General features: G+C 40.6%; 1 protein-coding gene across 1 annotated transcript in view; it reads right to left on the bottom strand.

The window, feature by feature from the left end:
• Positions 1–22188, bottom strand: part of SCAPER (S-phase cyclin A associated protein in the ER) — a 353763-nt gene that overhangs the window by 82911 nt on the left and 248664 nt on the right. The gene's annotated exons all lie outside the window — the stretch shown is intronic.

Consider the following 22188-nt stretch of genomic DNA (forward strand, 5'->3'; position numbering starts at 1 on the left):
ATCTAATCTAAATTCCTCTATGAGGAAAAATTTTGCATTTATTACAAAATGGTAAAATATAATAGTATTTCTCCAGAATTTCCCCTAATACACAGAGTCATATTGAGCTGTTTACTTATAGTTTACAGGAAGTAATATGGCTGTTAAAAGTTGGACAAGGAGTCAGAACGTGGGCTTGGGTTCCAGCCCCAGATATATGATCTTAGACATGTTCCTTAACCTTTCTGTGTCTCAGTTTCCTCAACTGTTACATGAAGATAATTACAGTATCCAATGAATCAACATATGTAAAGCCTTAGCACAGTGTCTGGCTCATAGGTAAGTCCCACAGAAGTGTCATCTGCTACATCCAAAAAGAAGTAGCAACTGCTACTCTTACTATGATTCCTACTACTACCACGAGTAAATACAACTGGGTATGAACAGCAGCTCTCACAGAGAAGCATGACTGGAAGCACAGTGGCTAGGTATGTAATCACCAGGCTGGGAACTGTGCTTTGGCATGTGATATTGGCTACTTAAGGGTTCACTCTTCCCAGGACAGAGGCTCCTGAAGACCTTGCTACCAAGAAAGGGGCAGAGACAACAGGCCAGAGATAGGGAGGAAGAAAGTTTAAACATGGAATCAGACGGCTTTGTGTTCAAGTTCCAGTTCCTCTTCTAGCAGGTCACATGACTTTAGGTAAACACTTCACATTTACAACTCAGCAAATCATCATAAAGGCACAACTTTTCTTTTCTTTTACGAACTTCAGAAAGAATATGAGAAACACATTTCTGGGTAATGTCAGGGTTCTTCATACATCACAAATTTTCATATTCCTTTCATTTCAAAAACCTTGTACTGATACTAAATATTTCAAATAAAACACTATACACGTGCTCCTAGCAACCTTTCCCTTTTCTAGAAGCATTTTAACCCAGTAATCAGATCTTTTAAAAATATAGTTGAGAGTCATGAAGATATTAAAGACTTCTGAGATACCAAAATTAATGTCATTTATTTAATCACCTGCTCATCTAACATTTGAATATCCAGTACGTCCATGGTCAAAGACACAGAGATTCTCTGTTTACTGTAAGGTCATTTAGACCCTGTAGACTCTGATTTTACAAGTAAGTGTAGCAAGCTGTGGCTTACTGGTTTATAGTAGAACAGAAAGAACAATATGAAGAAGTGGTGGCCATTTTAGAGTAGCAAAGTAAAAGTGAAAGTCACTCAGTCGTGTCTGACTCTTTGTAATTCCTTGGACTATACAGTCCATGAAATTCTCCACACCAAAAGACTAGAGTGGGTGGCCTTTCCCTTCTTCAGGAGATCTGCCCAACCCAGGGATAGAACCCAGCTCTCCTGCTTTGCAGGTGGATTCTTCACCAGCTGAGCCACAAGGGAAGCCCAAGAATACTGGATATGGGTAGCCTATCCCTTCTCCGGCGGATCTTCCTGACCCAGGAATCAAACCAGGGACCCCTGCATTGCAGGTGGATTCTTTACCAACTAAGCTATCAGGGAAGCAAAACAAGATACTATTCTTGAAGCTCAAGGAAAAAACAGATATAAGAATACTAAAGGCTCTGCAATCTGAGACTCATTGCTTTTATTGGACTCATTTTTTTTTGCACTGAAATTATTATTTACTAAAAACAGTATACCTGTTTATGCTCAAAATGACAACCTTGAGGTATTTTAAAAAAAAAAGGCTAAATTATGAGCCACAACTTATTTGGCGGGGGGGGGGGTGGTGCAGAGAAAAAATGATGAAAACTAACATTTCTTAGGGTTTTCTTCTATGCCAAGCACTTAAGCATTTTCCTTATACCATACCATTTGGAGAAGGAAATGGCAACCCACTCCAGTATTCTTGCCTGTAAAATCCCATGGATGGAGGAGCCTGGTAGGCTACAGTCCATGGGGTCGCAGCAAAGAGTCGGACACGACTGAGTGACTTCATTTCACTTTCACTTCACTTATACCATCACATTTAATTTTTGTAGATTAACATCTCAAAGGTCAGAGACAGCAGTCAACACATCCAAGTTTCACAGCTATAGTTAAAGAGCTGGGATTGAAACCTGAGTTTGTTAGACTCTAAAGCCATGTGCTTTCTCTCACCCCACACCAACTTCCCACTGGCCATCTCTTTTTCTGGGAATTCTGGAGAAACTGTCTCTAGTGGAAGGAGGTGAAAACTGATCATAGGTCAAACACGGCCTTTCTGATGTCTTTTCCATTAAAAGTTCTTAATTAATAAGAACTTTACTCGTGACCAAAGAGCATGAAAATACTTTATTTAAAGATTGTTGGAATAATTATGAATGAAATATACTAAGTCTCTTATTCAGAAACCATAAATGTGGTGCAGGGACCAAATGTCACTTCTTCATCCGTCCCCTAAAATAAGCTCAATCAAGGTCAAGTAAATCAGATATATGTTTACACTATTTTTATATTCTTTGTCCACAGCTGACAACTTTTGATTTTTGTCTTTCATTGAGGATTTCTGCTTTATTTTAGAAACACCATTTTACCAGTCTCTTATAAAGTAAACAGAAATGAAAAAAAGTCTCTAACAATTTGCCAGTTATACGAAGAACCCTTGTGGTCTGCAGGAGCCAAGGAGCTCTCCTCCTCCTTAGGAGCCAAGCCTCCCTTGTTAGGCTTGTCATGGTGAACCCTGGGACCAGGGACCTGAGTCCAAAGGCCCTCACTGTACTGAACAGTTTTATTTTTCTCATCCTGATTTCTTATTTTCCAACAGTCTAAGCCCCTCACCTCATCAGATTTCCCCCCACATCTGTTTTTCTCTAATTTCTTCATTTAACATTGATCCTTTCACTGTTGAGAATAGTTTTCTTTCGCTTGTAACCTTTGGTGGAGACTTTGTCTCATCAGGACATCACCTTACTCAAAATCACAGAAGCTTTCTCCATCCTTCTATATAGATTCTTCTGCTGGTTTAGAATCATTTTACTGCAATGCTTTCATAGGAAACTGATGTTTCATCTAAGAAAGAATTTCAAAACTGCCTGAATTAAGGTATGAAAGCGCTTATCTTTAGTTAGACAAAAGGTTCTTTCTAGTCTTCAAGAATGAGACTTGATAAAGAGAAACTTTAAGGAGAAGGTATCTACACTGTAAAGGATATTCTATTCAGAGCAGTACTCTGTATTGCTGTCTTTTGTCTAGCTGGGTATCACTGTTACTTGCTGGAGGTAAACTAACTCATTAGTGGCCTGCTCTTCTGGGACACTTAGTAGATGAAATGCATATCTAGAGTTCTGATATATGCTTATACACTAACACTTGAGTTTGAACTTCCTTCTAATACCGCTGCTGGGCCAAGGGCACACTGCAAGCTCAGGGGCCTGTCCTTTACGAAAGGTGTTTTAGCAACATTCTCCCCTCCCCCTGCACACTACTGCACACCTGGCTTACCTGAGTCTGGAAAACATTCCATCCTGGGGTGGGTGGTCTGTGGAGGGCAGGGGAAGGTTACCTTCCCAGCATGCAGCCCTGCGTGTGACTTTACCACCTGCCGGAATGTGCCAGGCTTGGCCTGGGAAAAATCAGAGCTATGTAACTTTTGGTTCCTCTCAATTTGTCACTTCTGAGGCAGAAATCTAAAAAGCCACAGTTTCTCTTCCTCTAGTATATTTCTTTAGGATACGCTGGTGTGGTCATTATCTTACTCTCACAGTAGCAGCAAACTAGAAGTTAATTTCATGTACATATGCTTACTAAATTTCTCCTTCCTCTCAAAAAACATTTGGCCCTCTCAAAATCTGCAGATATTTCATATAGTTTTAGATTTAGAAAGAAACTTAGAATCAGATTGTTTCATTTTATAGTTGAGGAAATCATGGTCCAGGGGAGAAAGAGACTTTCCTGAAAAGAAAGAAACCATCAGGGCTGGAATAAGTACTGTTCTCTAAACCTATTCCAAGGAGAAACCCAATATCTATAAGGCCAAGCCCTGAGGAAAGTGTTTTAGCAAAATTAAATTAAAAGTCACTATCACTTTTAAAGGACGAGCTCATATTCTTTTTTCACCCCAATACCTCCTACCATGTTTCAAAAACTTCCTACACTCTTTTTTGCAACCCAGAAAGATGCTTTTATTAGTAGTATAAATCTATCCCTCTGTAATATGATTCCATGAGAGACAAAATTAACTTGGTAATCAGTGGTAATACTATCCAACTAATTTTCAGTATTGTGAAGTTGGGTTTAAGTATTTTTAAGTTGTACAGTGTGTTCACAATGGTTGGAATATGAATTAAACTCACTAAGAACCAACAGGAGATTGTTTAGAAAGCTCCTACCAAGTCAGTGTCAGAGTATAAGGAAAAAAAAAACAAAAAAGGCAAAAAAGTGTGGAAGGACTCCAGCATCAGACACAGGTTTCTACATTGTTGGCACCATTTTACTTCCTTAGCTAAACTGTCTTCAGACACACAACAGTCTTTGCACCACTGATGTTTTGTAAAACATCTATGGCTCATGTTACATTATGACATGCTATGTTATAAAAATAGAAGTCATGAAAGATATTTACCCTGATGATTTACTTGGCTTGAACGCATGAAAAGAAATTACATAGGAATGGCTAATAGTTTTTCAATGTTATCTTTTCAAAATTCCATAAACAATATTAAGACAGTATTAGAGGATTTTGTATTTTATCCCAAATACATTTGTATTTTTAATACATTTATGCCTTTCAGACTGTTTATATATTTTATGCAGTCAAAATCCTACATAAAATAATTTTAGCAAACTCTATACTATATGCCTTAGTGGTCTTGATGGTTGGAAATTTCTTTGTTATTAATGTTGAATCATATCATTCTTCTACTCAAAAGAATCCCTGGCTTCTTATTTTCTGCAAAGTTAAAGTCCAAAAATGCATAATGGCCAAAGAGCCCCTCCCTGACATACTTCTTCAGTAACCTTTCTAAATTCATGTGCTTCACTCTGCTGGCTCTCGCTCTATTATCTCTTCTGCCTGAATACTCTCCTCGCAGGTGTCCTCCCAGGTATCCCAGACTCACTCCCCCTCTTCTGCTAGTTCTCTATTCAAACGCCACCTTATCCATGAGCCTTCCCAGACCACCTCTTTAAAAGTCACAGCCTTCTCCCACAAACCCAGTTCCCTTTCCTGTTTCCTCAAGCTTTATTTTTCTCCCACTGCAATGGTCACCTTCTAAACTATTATGTGTTGGTATTTCCTCTCCCTCAAAGCTAGAATATAAACTCCACCAGGGCGAGGTTTTGTTTTGTTCGCTGCTCTGTTCCTGGCACCTAAAACAACTTCCTGGGCTTCCCTGGTGGCTCAGATGGTAAAGCGTCTGCCTGCAATGCGGGAGACCCAGGTTCGATCCCTGGGTCAGGAAGATCCCCTGGAGGAGGGCATGGTAACCCACTCCAGTACTCTTGCCTGAAAAATTCCACTGATGGAAGAGCCTGGCAGGCTACAGTCCATGGGGTCGCAAAGAGTCGGATGCAACTGAGCGACTTCACTTTCTTTCTGTTCCTGGCGCCTAAAACAACACTGGTTATGTGTATGGGTGCTTGGTCGCTAAGCTATGTCTGACTGTGACCCCATGGACTATAGCCCCCCAGGCTCCTCTGTCTATGGGATTTCCCAGGCAAGAATACTGGAATGGGTTGCCATTTCCTTCTCCAGGGGGTCTTCTCTATCCAGGGATTGAACCTGCATCTCTTGCATTGGCAGGTGGATTCTTTACCCACTGAGTTACTTGGGAAGCCCGCTGGCTATGTAGAAGGTGTTAGAAAAATATCTGTTTAACGCACTTAGACACTGATTTTCAATTAGAAAGATATTATTGTAACTCATTCACAAGTTAAAAATAAAGCCAGCATTTAAAAATAAAAAATATACAGTATGCAGTCCCCCTGGATGAATCTGTAAAGCGAGTAGGAGGCAGAAAGGAAGCTGCCCACTACCCCCTTCTCCATGCAGTCTTCTGCTTCTTCACCTCTTACTCCTGCTTCAGTTGCTGCACTCTATGGGGTATGTCTTCTATTTCCCCCACCTGCCAACATAAGTCATGTGCTTCACTGCAGTCTCCAAATACCCCGTGCACATTCTGCTTTATTGTAGCACTAACAGCAGTGCATTTTAAATGTCTCTTATCTATCTTTTCTGGGCTTTCCTAGTGACTGAGCACTGAAGAATTCACCTGCTAACGCAGGAGACCTGGGTTCGCTCCCCTAGAGAAGAAAATGGCCACCCACTCCAGTATTTTTGCCTGGGAAATCCCATGGACAGAGAAGCCTGGCGGGCTACAGTCCATGGGTTGCAAAGAGTTGCACACGACTTAGTAACTAACAACAGTAACAATCTGTCTTTTCTACTGGACTGTAAGCTATTTGTCTCTGCAATTAAGGTGCCTACTATCTACCTGGTGCTTTTAGATGTTTGTGGAATGAAAGAATGAGTAGGTTCTAGAAGCATTTACAAAGCAGTACTGATGTGTTGAGATTACTGTGTCGAGAGCTAGGAGGCTAGGGTCTCATTCTACCTTAGCCATTGTTACCAACATGACCTGTGTGTCTCCAATCTTTCTGCAAAAATTAAGGGCATTCGGCTTTAAAATTTGCTGAGTCTGTTGGAAGTAAGATGATGAGAGGTACTTTAATTCATTAAATGTTTACAGCAACCCTCAAATATATCTGTTATTATCCTTATTGTGCAAGTGAGAAAACAGAGGCTCAGAAAGGTAAAACAACTTGAACAAGCTTGTGAAGTCAGTAAATGATAACACAGCTTCTCAAATTCAGAACGCCTGATTTCATGTATGGTGATTTATCCCAACATCACTGTATCTTTCCTAGTAGGAGGATGGAGTGGTTAATCTCTAAGGCCTCTTTTTATTCTCACAGTCTATGGTTCTGTAGGTCTAATTTATGATCACGAAATTATTCAAATAAAGCCATCTATCTGGAGTACGAATAGTGGGTTTCCATGCCTTCCTCCAGGGGATCTTCCCAACCCAGGGATCGAACCTGCAACTCTTATGTCTCCTAAATTGGTAGGAAGGTTCTTTATCACTAGCGCCACCTGGAAGCCCCCCTTAATCTACATATCCATTACCAAAGCCTATGAATTTTAAGGGCTTCCCCAGTGGCTCAGTGGTAAAGAATCTGCCTGTGATGCAGAAGATGCAAGAGATGCAGGTTTGATCCCTGGGTCGGGAAGATCCTCTGGAGGAGGGCATGGCAACCCATTCCAGTGTTCTTGCCTGGAGAATCCCATGCACAGAGGTGTCTGGCGGGCTACGCAGTCCAGTGTGTCACAAAGAGTCAGACATGACTGAGGTAACTGAGCGGATAGACACACCCCAATTCTACATCCTGAATGTTTCTTGACTCCATTTTGACGGCCATACTTATACTAGTCCAAGTCACCATAATCTTTCTTACAGACTACTCTAATAATCTAATTGGTTTCTCTGCATTCATATTTGTTCCCCCCCAAATCCATTTCTGATTGTACCTGACATCCTTCCAGAGTGTACATTTATAACTGAACCTACAAAGTCCAGCTTTGGCCCCAGTCTACCTCATTTGCCCAAATTGATTCCCTTCACTTCTTGCTCACGAGGATCTAGCCTCAATGGCCTTTCTTTGGTTCCCTGAATTCCACAAGCTCTTTTCCACCTTAGGGCTCTCTCAGGAGCTATTTTTTCTGCCTAGATTATCCTCTCACCTCCCTTTCTGCCTAGCTAACAGGCAAAAACTAAAGCCTCAGGATTTTAATATAAATGTCACTTCTTCTGGGAGGCCTTTCTTGACCCTCCTAACTTGGTCAGTTCCCATTTATGCTTTCCCAGTGTACCCTGTACACATTCTTTCAGCCTGTGTCACAACACTAGTCACATAACTAATCACATGATGCCTGCTTCCCATACCTGGTAAAACAGAAGCTCTGTGAAGACTGGGACAGATGTGCTTCATACACTGTTCTACCCCTTGTAACTAATGTTCAATTCCTCATATATGTACTTAACAAGTATTTTTAAAAGACTACAAAATTCTTTGAAAATGGTACTATTGTTTATCCCTATATTATAGGTGAGAAAATTGAGTTTTAGAGAAGCAAAGAAATTGGTTCAAAATTAGAAGTTAGCTAATTATGGAGTTAGAATTTGTATCCAGGTAGTCTGATTCCAGAGGCTATATCATCTTCTAAGGTATATGAGACAATTACCAGGAGACATCTACTCTTTTTAACCCATTTTTATGTCTTTTAAAAAAGTTGTGGCAAAATACATGCAATACAATATTTACCCTCTTCACCATGTTTAAGTGCACAGTTCAGTGGTAATAAATACATTCACATTTCTGTGCAACTATTGCCACCATCCATCCCCTTAATTCTTTTCATCTTGTAAAATTCTATACCCATGAAACAATAACTCTCCATTCTCTCCTTCCAGGGCCTCTGGGAACCAACATTCAAGATTCTGTCTTTATAATTTTGACTACGCTAAGCACCTCATATAAGTGGAATCACACAGTATTTTGTCTTTGAGTGACTGGCTTCTTTCACTAAGCGTAATATCCTCAGAGTTCATGCATGCTGAAGTGCACGGCAGAATTTCCTTCTAAACTTTTGAAGGCTGAATAACATTCCCCTGTATGGATATACCACAACTTTATTTATCCATGCATTCACTGATGAGCATTTGGGTTTGTTTCCACATTTTATCTACTGTGAATAATGCTGCTATGAATATATGCATATCTTTTTAAGATTCTGATTGCAAGTCTTTTTGGTACATACTCAGAAGCAAAATTACTGGACCATATGGTAATTTTATTTTTAGTTTTTTCAAGAATTAGTTCCTTTAGACACTTTAAAGAAAACATCATTTTCTACAATGGTTGTGACCATTTTACATTCCCATCAGCAGTGCACAAGGGTTCCAATTTCTCCATATCTTCACCAAACCATTTGTTTTTTAAATCTTTTTGCCAATGGCCATCTTTATGAATGAATATGAGGTAGTATTTCATTTCTGTAATGATTAATGATGTTGAGTATCTTTTCATGCACTTATTGGTCATTCACATATCTTCTCTGGAGAAATGTCCAAGTTTTTTGACAATACTTTAATTGGGTTTTATTTTGCTGCTGTTGTTACTGAGTTGCAGGAGTCTCTATATATTCTAGATATTAATCCCCTATCTGATGAATGATTTGCAAATAATTTTTTCCTAGTCTGAAGGCTGCCTCTTTACTATATTCATAGTGTCTTTTGATGCACAAATTAAAAAAAAATCATTCAGTCCAATATGTCTATTTTCTTTTGTTACCTGTGCCTTTTGTGTCATATATAAGAAATCACTGCCAAATCCAACCTCATGAAACCCTTGCCCTGTGTTTTTCCACAGGTTTTATTATTTTAGCTTTTATATTTAGTTCCTTGATTCATTTTTGTCTTAGAATCCGCCTGCCAATGCAGGAGACACAGGAGATGTGGGTTTGAGTCCTGAGTCAGGAAGATCCCCTGGAGAAGAAAATGGCCACCCATTCCAGTATTCTTGCCTAGAAAATCCCGTGGACAGAGGTGCCTGGTGAAATACAGTTCATGGGGTCCAAGAGCTGGACATGACTGAGAACGCACACACATGCACACTACTGGATTACTGTAGTTTTGTAGTTAAATTTGCTTGTTGACTCTGTATCCTGCCACTTTGCTGAATTCATTTACTAGTTCTAACAGTTTTTCCTTTTGTGTGGAATCTTGAAGGTTTTCTACATATAAGATCATATCAGGAAAAAAACAATGATCATTTCTTCCTTCTCAATTTGCATGACTTTTATCTCTGCTTCTTGCCTAACTCCTCTGGCTAGAGCTTCAGTACTCTGTGGAGTCCAAGCAGTGAGTATGCACACTGCCTGTTTTTGATCTTAGGGGAAAAGCTTTTAGTCTTTCACCACTGAGTATATTGTTCACTATAGATTTTCATATATGAATTTTATTATGTGAAGATACTTTCCTTCTCTTTCTAGTTTATACTATGGTTTTTCTTTAGACACAAAATGGTGCTGTATTTGGTCAAATGCTTTTCTGTAGCAATTGAGACTATCATGTGTATTTCATTCCTTCCTTCTGTCAAGGGGGTGTCATACACTGATTTGTGTCTGTATGTTGAACCAAGCTTGAATTCCAGGGATAAACGGCACTTGGTAGTGGTGTATAATCCTCTTAATATGCTGCTGAATTTGGTTTGCTAGTATTTTCTTGAGGATTTTTACATCGATGTTCACAAGGGATACTGGTCTGTAGTTTTCTTCTTTTGTAGTGTCCTGCCTGGCTTTCATATTAAGATATGCTGGCCTCATAGAGTAAGTTAGGAAATGTTCCCTTCTCTTTAAGTTTGAAAAGTACAGACAGTAGTTATTTAAATGTTTTCTAGAATTTGCCAGTGAAATCATCAGGTACATGGCTTTTCTTTAAGAGTTTAAATTGCAGATTCCATCTCCTTAGTTATAGGTTATTCAGATTTTCTATTTCTCCATGATTTAGTCTTGGTAGATTTTGTGCTTCTAGGAATTTATCCATTTCATCTAGGTTATCCAAGTTTTTGGTATACAACTCTTCACTGTACTTTCTTACAATCCTTTTCATTTCCACAGAATTGGTAGTAATGGCCTCACTTTCACTTCTGATTTTAGTAATTTCAGTCTTCTACTTCTTTTCCTTAAAAAAATAGTCCACATAACTAAAGGTTTATTAACTCTGTCAATCTTTTTGAAAAAAATCAACTTTTCACTTCATTATTGTCTATGCTGTCTTCCCATTCTTTATTTAGCTTTTTCCTTCTGTAAGCTATATTATTTTCTTTGAGTTTAGTTTGTTGTTCTTTTTCTATTTCTTCAAGTTGTAAAGTATGTTGTTGATTTGAGATATTTCTTTTTTTTTTAATAAAGCCTTTTTAGCTGTAAAACTCCTCCTCCGCATCACTTCTGCCGGTCCCCTTAAGTATGGTACTTTTTTCAGTTTAGCTATTACGAATAATGCTGCAGTGAACACGAGAGTGCAGATATCTCTTCGAGATACTTATTTTAGTATCTGGATACATACCCAGAAGTGGGATTTCTAAATCATAAGAATTAAGTATTTTGAAGTCATTTAATTTCTAGTGGACATTTAAAGGACTTTCTGGAATACAGCCTAGTAAATGGCAAGAGACCAACACAGCCTAAATAAAAGTCAAACAGAACAGAAAAGAGTATTTCATCTGCTGTGATAGAAGTGTCAGGAGTGAAGAGTAAGAGGTACAATGAGGAGAATAAATGTGCATCATAAACGGAATGTTGGGCTTATACATATCTGCATATCTAACTAGGTCCTATGATGATTTGTAAGGCAGCACAGAGCAGCAAGGCAAGATGTTGAAAGAATGTTGGACTATGAAGCTCAAAGAAATACAACTGGGTGAACTGGCATTTGTTATTTTTTTAACTCTTTAATACAAAATAATTACAGATTAATTGGAAACTGAAAATAAAAGTATAGAGTAGTTCTATATACATGTCCCAGTTTCCTCCAATGATAACATTTTATAACTATTGTTGTTGCTCAGCCACTAAATCATGTCTCATTCAGGCTCTTGGTTGGATGACTGATTTTTTAAATTATATCTTTGATGTCTTGGGTATTACATTCTAAGACTCTGGATCTTACTGAAATCGTGCATTTTAAAAGGCCTTTTCTGAGACTGTGTTGGTGTGGGGTTGGGGGTACCACCTTGTCAGTCAGGTGGGGACGGAAGTGCAGGTGCCCTGTGGGCCTTCACTAACACCCTGGTGGAGAACAACGGCCCGTGATTGTTGGGTGAGAACAGGAGTTCAGGCTTCTCACTTAGCTCTCCACTGATACCACACTGGCTTGGTGGTTTGGGGAGGGAGAGGCAGATGTTACTGCTCCCTATATGGCCTCCACAGGAGGGTTACCACTGGAAGGTGTAAGGGTGGTTGGATATGTTACTAGAGGAAGGTGGTAAGTCCTGGCATCCTATTTGGCCCTTTCTGATCCCACTCTGGTGAGAAAGAGAAAGAGGGAGTCTCACTATTTCTGGGTGAGGTGGAAATTCAAGCTCTCAGTATGGTCTGTACTGACCCTGGTGGGAGGCTGTGTGGTCTCTAAGTCATGTCCAACTCTTTGTGACCCCATGGACGGTAGCCTACCACACTTCTCTGTCCACAGGATTTCCCAGGCAAGAGTCCTGGAGCGTGTTGCCATTTCCTTCTCCATGAGATCTTTTTGACTCAGAGACTGAACCTACATCTCCTGCTTGGCAGGTGGATTCTTTACCTGAGGCACCTGGGAAGCTCCCTGGTGGGAAGAGAGGGGCTAATTACTGCTAGGTGATTATTAAAATTTCAGTTTTCCACTCAGCCTTCTCTGAAACCACCATGGTAGAAGCGCACAGCCTGAGTGCTTAACCCCTTCTTAAGGCCTCTGATTCTTCCAGAGAGTAATATCCACTGTCACTATGTAGGGATTTTTCTCACGGTGGTAACAGAAGGAGTGAAAGAGGCAGTAGGGAGCATAATAGCAGTTAACGCGAGCACTTGACAATGTGATATACCAGTGCTAATGGCTTCACTCAGTTCATCTCACTTATCCAAGCCAGGCTTCAGCAATCCGCGAACTTCCTGATGTTCAAGCTGGTTTTAGAAAAGGCAGAGGAACCAGAGATCAAATTGCCAACATCCGCTGGATCATGGAAAAAGCAACAGAGTTCCAGAAAAACATCTATTTCTGCTTTATTGACTATGCCAAAGCCTTTGACTGTGTGCATCACAATAGGCTGTGGAAAATTCTGAAAGAGATGGAAATACCAGACCACTTGACCTGCCTCTTGAGAAATCTGTATGCAGGTCAGGAAGCAACAGTTAGAACTGGACATGGAACAACAGACTGGTTCCAAATAGGAAAAGGAGTACAAGGCTGTATATTGTCACCCTGCTTATTTAACTTCTATGCAGAGTACATCTGGAGAAGGCAATGGCACCCCTCGCCAGTACTCTTGCCTGGAAAATCCCATGGACGGAGGAGCCTGGTAGGCTGCAGTCCATGGGGTCACTAGGAGTTGGATATGACTGAGTGACTTCACTTTCACTTTTCACTTTCATGCATTGGAGAAGGAAATGGCAACCCACTCGTGTTCTTGCCTGGAGAATCCCAGGGACGGGGGAGCCTGGTGGGCTGCTGTCTCTGGGGTTGCACAGGGTCGGACACAACTGAAGCAACTTAGCAGCAGCAGAGTAAATCATGAGAAACACTGGGCTGGAGGAAGCACAAGCTGGAATCAAGATTGCTGGGAGAAATATCAATAACCTCAGATATGCAAATGACACCACCCTTATGGCAGAAGGGCATAACATTCTATGCAGATGTACTCTGCACAGAAATTAAATAAGCAGGGTGACAATATACAGCCTTGACACCACCCTTATGGAAGAAGACTTCCCTGGTGGCTCAGACGGTAAAGTGTCTGCCTACAATGCAGGATACCCGGGTTCAATCCCTGGGTCAGGAAGATCTCCTGGAGAAGGAAATGGTAACCCACTTCAGTATTCTTGCCTGGAAAACCCCATGGACAGAGGAGCCTGGTAGGCTACAGTTGATGGGATCAAAGAGTTGGACATGACTGAGCGACTTCACTTTTACTTATGGCAGAAAGTGAAGAAGAACTAAAGAGCCTCTTGATGAAAGTGAAAGAGGAGAGTGAAAAAGTTGGCTTAAAGCTCAACATTCAGAAAACTAAGATCATGGCATCCAGTCCCATCACTCCATGGCAAACAGATGGGCAAACAATGGAAACAGAGATAGACTTTATTTTCTTGGGCTCCAAAATCACTGCAGATGGTAACTGCAGCCATGAAATTAAGAGACGCTTACTCCTTGGAAGGAAAGTTATGACCAACCTAGACAGCATATTCAAAAGCAGAGACATTACTTTACCAACAAAGGTCCATCTAGCCAAGGCTATGGTTTTTCCAGTAGTCATGTATGGATGTGACAGTTGGGCTATAAAGAAAGCCACGCGCCAGAGAATTGATGCTTTTGAACTGTGGTGTTGGAGAAAACTCTTGAGAGTCCCTTGGAGTGCAAGGAGATCCAACCAGTCCATCCTAAAGGAAATCAGTCCTGAATATTCATTGGAAGGATTGATGCTGAAGCTGAAACTCCAATACTTTGGCCACCTGATGCGAAGAGCTGACTTATTTGAAAAGACCCTGATGCTGGGAAAGATTGAGGGCAGGAGGAGAAGGGGATGACAGAGGATGAGATGGCTGGATGGCAGCACACACTCAATGGACATGAGTTTGGGTAGGCGCCGAGATTTGGTGACGGACAGGGAGGCCTGGTGTGCTGCAGTTCATGGAGTCGCAAAGAGTCGGACACAACTGAGTGACTGAACTGAACTGAACCCAGATGGTATCCCCACACAGCAGCATTGCTACTCCTGTTTTCAGACAAGAAAGCTAGGGTTTAGAGAGATTGTATTATGGTAGAGTCCAAGATTTCAATCCAAGCAGTCTCATTGCTAAGCCTGGGCCTTAAACTACTTTATAATACTGTAGTGAGGATTAATTAAGATGACATGTGAAAGTGTTTGAAAATTAGAAAGCACTAAACAAGTGTGAGGAAATTTTTATTACCACTTTTCAGAGTACTCTGACAAGTGATCACAATTAGATAAATGAAAATTCAGGTTTCATCCAATGTTAATGAATCATTTAAACACTGTCTCCGATTGTAGTAGCTACACAAAAGACAATGTTTCATATTCTGCAAAAGCTGCAAAGCTGCTCTTAATGAAAGTTTTAAAGGTAGAACTTTAGGGAAATACATGTACAGAGTATTTTCCCATAGGTCTTTTTACATTTTGTACATATAGAAATGGTAGCTGAGTTTTGGGTTAATCTCTTTCAGCTCAGTTCAGTCGCTCAGTCGTGTCCGACTCTCTCTTTAGATACGTTTAAATAAAAGATGTGAGGAGAGAGATGTTACAGATAATCACTGAGCCATGTTACCCACTTTATAGGAAAGAGATTAAGTTCTGGAGGAATCCCTTAGATTACAGAAATAGTTGTATGTAGATCATGAAGCAGACAAATTCATGTGAAAAAGGAAATGTCTGTCATTTACATTTCAACTATATTTGAAATGACATTATAATTCTCTAAAGCACATGAGCTTATGATACTTTCTTTCGTTCATTTATCAAACATTTTCACAATACTACATCCTAGAGCTCTGTGATAAGCTCAATAGATGAAAATAAAAGCAGTCTTGCTTTCAAAAGTTCATAGGTAAGTAAAGAATTAGAATTCCATGCAGTAGTACAACCCCAGAAGTAATCTCCATGAGGACTGGCACAAGGAACACCATGAGAAGGAGGTAACTCCTGAGCTGAGTCTCACTGAAGAGAAGAGCTTAGCGAAAAGAGCTTGGTTGGGGTGGTGGGGGGCAGTAGAATACACAAAAGAATACAGCGTGAAAGAAGGCCTGGAGGAGTGCAGACCCCCAGAGAGCTGCAGGTTGCTGGGTATAGCCAGAGGAGCAGGAAATGAGACTATAGGATCACATGCCTGGTATGCTTCATTAAGGATTTTGGTTCTTAATCTTGAAGGTGATGGGTGAGCCAAAGAAGGATTCATTTTAGACACAGGCCTCTTGTCATAACGTGGTGTTATGGCAGAGATTAAAACTGAAGGCAGGGAAGGCGGCTACCATATTGCTACAAATGAGAGATGATGGGGGCTACAGAATAATCTGATTAATTGCATATTTGGTGAAAGAGGAGGAAGAGGAGTGAAGGGGAAGTATGGTTTTAAAACATTCCCTAGGTTTTTGGCACAGATGGTAGTGTTATTTAGCAGGATGGTAAAGTGGGGAGGACAGGCCCAGTTTTTGGAATGCTAAATTTCAGGAGGGCTTCCCTGGTGGCTCAGAGGTAAAGAATCCATCTGCCAATGTAGGAGACACAGGTTCGATCCCTGGATTGGGAAGATCCTCTGGAGGAGGGCATGGCAACCCATTCCAGTATTCTTGCCTGGAGAATCCCGTGGACAGAGAAGCCTGGAGGGCTACAGTCCATAGGGTCCCAAAGACTCAGACATGACTTAGCAACTAAACAATAATAGTAACACAATAAAGCTGATGATGCTGGCATTTTACAAATGATAGCTTAACATTTGGCAACTTGGTCAAAAACACATGCAGGGATGAAACAGAGAAAAATACAAAAGTGCCAGTCTCAGGATGGGTATTCTGATCCAACATAGAAGCCACATATTCCCAAGTTAATTATAGGCGACAACAGGTAGTTTTCAGAAATATGTCATTTGTTTTTCTAAAAATACCTATCAAACATCTATTAAACCATATGTGAAGTGCACAATTAAAAAACAGGTTTAGGTCTTCCTCTTTCACAGCATTCATTTGGGAAACAAATCCCCAATGACATTTCTCACTGCACGCAGGAAACCTCAAAGGAAGGGACAGTAAGTGTGATTTGACAAAAGTCTTCTAGACAGTCTGATGTGTATGCCCACACCTTAGATGAGACTTCTTCCAGGAAGGCAAGTCATTTTCATTCAGTCAGCGCTTATCAAAGTGCCTCAGGGCGCCCAACACAAGGTGTGGAGGCAAAAGCAATGGGTATTAGGCTAGCTCCCTCCACTAACTTTGTATGTGACCTTGCATGAGTTATTTAACCTTTTTAAGTTTGTTCTCTCACCTGAAACTTGAAAGGGCTGGCTGTATGACAGAATCCTTAAAGATCTCTATAGTTCTTGATATTTTATGATTTGTTGACAAGCAGGTCTAAGGATGCTGAATTGGACATTCTTTTCTCTATATGTGGTGATTTTCAAGAGCCCAATCAAGTGTTCCTTCCAAGCCTCCTGCTCCATTCCCACTTGCCTAATTTCTACTTAGGTTTAGCTTCCAACAATTCCTCAGTGAGGCGTTCTCCAACTTTCCTCTTAGGAAGGAATCTCTCCTTTCTCTGAACCTTTAGAATATCCAGTTCTTTGCTCTGCTTATGGCACTCTTTGCTTTGGCATTGGTGTCTCATTTTACAAGACTAGAGGATGGCAAACTTTTTCTATAAAGGGATAGACAGCAAATATTTTATGCTTTGCAGTCATACAGTATTCATCAAAACTACTCTACCATTGTAGGGAGAAAACAGTCATATGCAACAAATGAGTGTGGCATTATTTCAATAAAACTTTACTTACAAACAGCTGATGGTTTGTCCTATAGATCCTAGCTTGGTGACCTTTGCATTAAGACTATGATTTCTTGAAAGCAAGCTCCACACCATACTGTCTCTGATTTCTTGTGATGCCTAGTATAACATATTTTTGCCTAAAGGCACGCAAGTAAATGGAATAAATTGCATATGCTTAAAACAGAAGGAGAGAAAATCAACAGCCATTCCTTCTGTGTTATTCATATCAACAACAAAAAAAGAGAAAATGGATATAAAAGTATATAAAGATGGTGTACTAGCTTTTTCACCCTTCAGTAATGTAATCAGTGTCTTTACACTGCTCCCTCTTAAACAGCACTTCTCCCCTTCTAAGTCTAGGGCAAAAAGTTAAATTTCCCTCAGCTTACAGTGCCAAAAGCTGAAGACCTTTCTGTATGGAAACAAAGGCACGTTTCTCACAATTCTTGTTTTGAAACATGTCAGGCTGTTAGAAAAGTCAAAGAATATTAAAAAATGAACTACACTCTTTACCTAGATTCATCAGCTGAGAGCATTTTGCTACATCTTCAAAGGCACATTTTAAAGATAAATTTTACTGTAAACTTCACTATTTTAAGTGTATCTTTCAGTAAATTTTCACAGATGTATGTACCTGTGTAAGACCATCATGATAAAGAACATTTTCAACAGCCCCCAAAGTTCCCTTTGCTCCTCTGAAGTCAATGTCCTTCAGCACCTTCAGGATTCTAGGCAACTGGTGATCTATTCTGTGTGTCATGGATTATTCTGTATTTTCTACAACTTCAAATAAGTGGAATCATACAGTAGGTAGACTTTTGAATCTGGCTTTTTTTCTTCTGAATAATTCATTCATGCTGTTCAGTGTATCATCAGTCCATTCCTTTTTATTGCTAGATATTACTCCATCGTGTGGATATACCACAATTTGTTTATTATTATAACCTGTTGCTAGATATGTATGCTGTTTAAGGATTTTAGTTATTTATGAATAAAGTTGCTAATGTCATTCTTGCACAAGCTGTTTTTGTGAAGAAATGTTTTCATTTTTCTTGGGTAAATAGCAAGGAAAGACACTGGTGGTATGTGGGGCTTCCCACCTGGTGTTAGTGGTAAAGAATGTGTCTGCCATTGAGGAGACATAAGAGACATGGGTTCGATCTCTGGGTTGGGAAGATCCCCTGATGGAGGTCATGGCAACCCACTCCAGGATTCTGGGCCTGGAGAATCCTGTGGACAAAGAAGCCTGGTGGGCTACAGTCTGTAGGGTCATAAAGATTCAGAATTGACTGAAGTGACTTAGCATGCATGCATAGGGCTAGCATGTTTCTGAGAAACTGCTAAACTTCAACCACACTTTTAAAAGCATCAGGATTTGTTCAATTATACTGTCAAGATTCAAGAGAAAGCAAGTTATCATTCAAGAAACGAAACTACATACTGAAGTGTGGTCAACTTTAAGACTCTCATTTGCTGCAGTCAGAGGTGTTAATGAGACCTAGTATTACTGCTTTTTTCTCTCTGAACAGACTGCTTTCACAGGTGAGAATGAACTAAGCAAAAGCAGAGGCCAAACATAAAGAATGCTTTTAGTCTATTTCCAACATCTCATAAAACCCCAAGAGGACTGGGAAAGGGCAGAGAAACAGGAACTTAGCTGTGTGTATGGCCATTTTAATGCCTAGTATTCCTGTTCTCTTTCACTTACTAGAAGAGTCAGAAGACCTTCTGCTTGATGCCCTACTGTGTCTAAGAACAAACATGAAGATGTAGGGATGTAAGCTTCAAGAAGACAGGAAGAGAGACTGAACTCTTATAGGGTGCTGAGAAAGGCCCAGTTTCTCTGTATTTATGCTTCTATTTATAATTTCTGCTCACCCCCTACACCTGACCCACTAGCTGTCTCTTTTTTCCTCCATTCTATATCCCCTTCCCTCGATCTCCTGTTTCCGTTTCCTTCTCTTCTTGGGTCCCACCCGGCTTCCTTTTAGGTTCTTCCATTTACACTCTTCTTTCTGCTGAGAATGTGTACAAATGCGCATGTGTGTGGTTCTCACCTTCGCTAGGTTTATTTCAGGCTTCGCTTCCTCCTCACAAACAAAACCCACCAAGACTGTATCTAGACTCGATGTTCTTGCGTAGTCGCTCAGTCCTGCCCAACTCTTTTGTGACCCTGTGGACTGTACCCTGCCAGGCTCCTCTGTCCATGGGATTTCCCAGGCAAAAATACTGGAGTAGGTTGCCATTTCCTTCTCCAGGGGATCTTCCCAACCCAGGGATCCACTCCCTGTCTCCCGCGTTGGCAGGCAGATTCTTTACCACTGAGCCCCCGGGAAGCCCATCTAGACTTGGTGGATGCAAAGGAACAGGACTGTTCCCTTGCAGTTGTTGGTGATGGTCTCTGTGCTTTTCATCTGCGCTAGTTTTCTCCCTGCAGCTAGAACCTTCTATTATAGGACACCCACAGTATTACAGGTTCCCCTCTGAGCACTGAGATCACCCATTTTCCTGAGTCTTTATGTTAGATGACAACACAGTGTGTTCAAGTTGGCACAAAGTATACACTGAACAGCTGTCACCCTGTTTAAGGAATTTTCAAAACAAGAGTTAAATAGATGTTTTAAAAATTTCTCTCCAGGCATTTAAAAACATGTTTCAACTATATTGTTGCTGTTCAGTCTCTCAGTCATGTCCAACTCTTTGAGATGCCCTGCAGCACGCCGGGTTTCCCTGTCCTTCACTGTCTCCCAGAGATTGCTCAAATGTCCATTGAGCCAGTGATGCCATCCCACCATCTCATCCTCTGCCATCCTCTTCTCCTCCTGCCTTCAGTCTTTCCCAGCATCAGGGTTTTTCCAACAAGTTGGCTCTTCCCATCAGGTGGCCAAAGTATAGGAGCTTCAGTATCAGCATCAGTCCTTCCATTGACTATTCAGGACTGACTTCCTTTAGGACTGACTGGTTGAATCTCCTGGCCATCCAAGGGACTCTCAAGAGTATTTTCCAACACCACAGTTCAAAAGCATCAATTCATTGGCACTCAGCCTTCTTTATTGTCCAACTCTCAGATCCATACATGACAAATGGAAAAACCAGAGCTTTGACTAGATGGACCTTTGTCAGCAGAGTAATGTCTCTGCTTTTTAATATGCTGTCTAGGTAGGTCATAGCTTTTCTTCCAAGCAGGAAGCATCTTTTAATTTCATGGCTGCAGTCACCATCTGCAGTGATTTTGGAGCCCAAGAAAATAAAGTCTGTCCCTGTTTCCATTGTTTCCTCACCTATTTGCCATGGAGTGATGGGACCGGATGCCATGATCTTCGTTTATTAAAAGTGGAGTTTTAAGCTAGCTTTTTCACTCTTCTCTTTCACCTTTAACAAAGAGGCTCTTTACTTACTCTTCACTTTTTGCCATAATGTTGGTGTCACCTGCATATCTGAGGTTATTGACGTTTCTCCCGGCAATCTGATTCCAGCTTGTGCTTCATCCAGGCTGACATTTCTCATGATGTACTCTGCATATAAGTTAAATAAGCAGGGTGACAATATACATCCTTGATGTACTCCTTCCCCAATTTGGAACCAGTCCATTGTTCCATGTTTGGCTGTTACTTCTTGACCTGCATATAGACTTCTCAGGAGGCAGGTAAGGTGGTTTGGTATTCTCGTCTTTTTAATAATTTTCCACTGTTTGTTGTGATCCATGTAGTCAGAGGTTTTGGCATAGTCAATAAAGCAAAAGTAGATGTTTTTCTGGAACTCTCTTGCTTTTTTGATGATCCAGTGGATGCTGGCAATTTGATCTCTTTGTTCCTCTGCCTTTTCTAAATCCTGCTTGAACATCTGGAAGTTGATGGTTCATGTACTATTGAAGCCTCGCTTGCAGAATTTTGAGCATTACTTTGCTAGCATGTGAAATGAATGCAATTGTATGGTAGTTTGAACATTCTTTGATATTGCCTTTCTTTGCGATTGGAATGAGAACTGACATTTTCCAGTCCTGTGGCCACTGCTGAGTTTTCCAAATTTGCTGGCATACTGAGTGCAGCACTCTCACAGCATCATCTTTTAGGATTTGAAATAGTTCAGCTGGAATTCCATCACCTCCACTAGATTTGTTCGTAGTGATGCTTTCTAAGGTCCACTTGACTTCACACTCCAAGATGTCTGGCTCTAGGTGAGTGATCACACCATCGCGGTTATCTGGGTCATTAAGATATTTTTGTATAGTTCTTCTGTGTATTCTTGCCACCTCCTCTTAATATCTTCTGCTTCTGTTAGGTCCATACATTTCTGTCCTTTATTGTGCCCATCTTTGCATGAAATGTTCCCTTGGTATCTCTAATTTTCTTGAAGAGAACTCTAGTCTTTCCCATTCTGTTGTTTTCCTCTTTTCTCTGCACTGATCGCTGAGCAAGGCTTTCTTATCTCTGCTTGCTGTTCTTTGGAACTCTGCATCATTTCAGATGGGTATATCTTTCCTTTCCTCCTTTGCCTTTGCTTCTCTTTTTTTCTCAGCTATTTGTAAGGCCTCCTCAGACAACCATTTTGCCTTTCTTTTTCTTAGGGATGGTCTTGGTCACCTCCTCCTGTACAATGTCACGAACCTCTGTCCACAGTTCCTCAGGCATCTGTCTATCAGATCTAATCCCTTAATCTATTGGTCATACCTGAATGGTCTAGTGGTTTTCCCTACCTCTTCAGTTTAAGTCTGAATTTCTCCATCCTTTATATTATAGTTATACTATGCATCATATGCAGTACACCTAAACGTATTATAATCTGCCTGCTAAGCAGGAGACATGCGTCTGATCCCTGGGTTGGGAAGATCCCCTGGAGAAGGAAATGGCAACCCATTCCAGTATTCCTGCCTTGGAAATCCCATAGACAGAGGAGCC

Source organism: Budorcas taxicolor, chromosome 21, assembly GCF_023091745.1.
Source record: "Budorcas taxicolor isolate Tak-1 chromosome 21, Takin1.1, whole genome shotgun sequence".
NCBI classification, from domain to species: Eukaryota; Metazoa; Chordata; class Mammalia; order Artiodactyla; family Bovidae; genus Budorcas; species Budorcas taxicolor.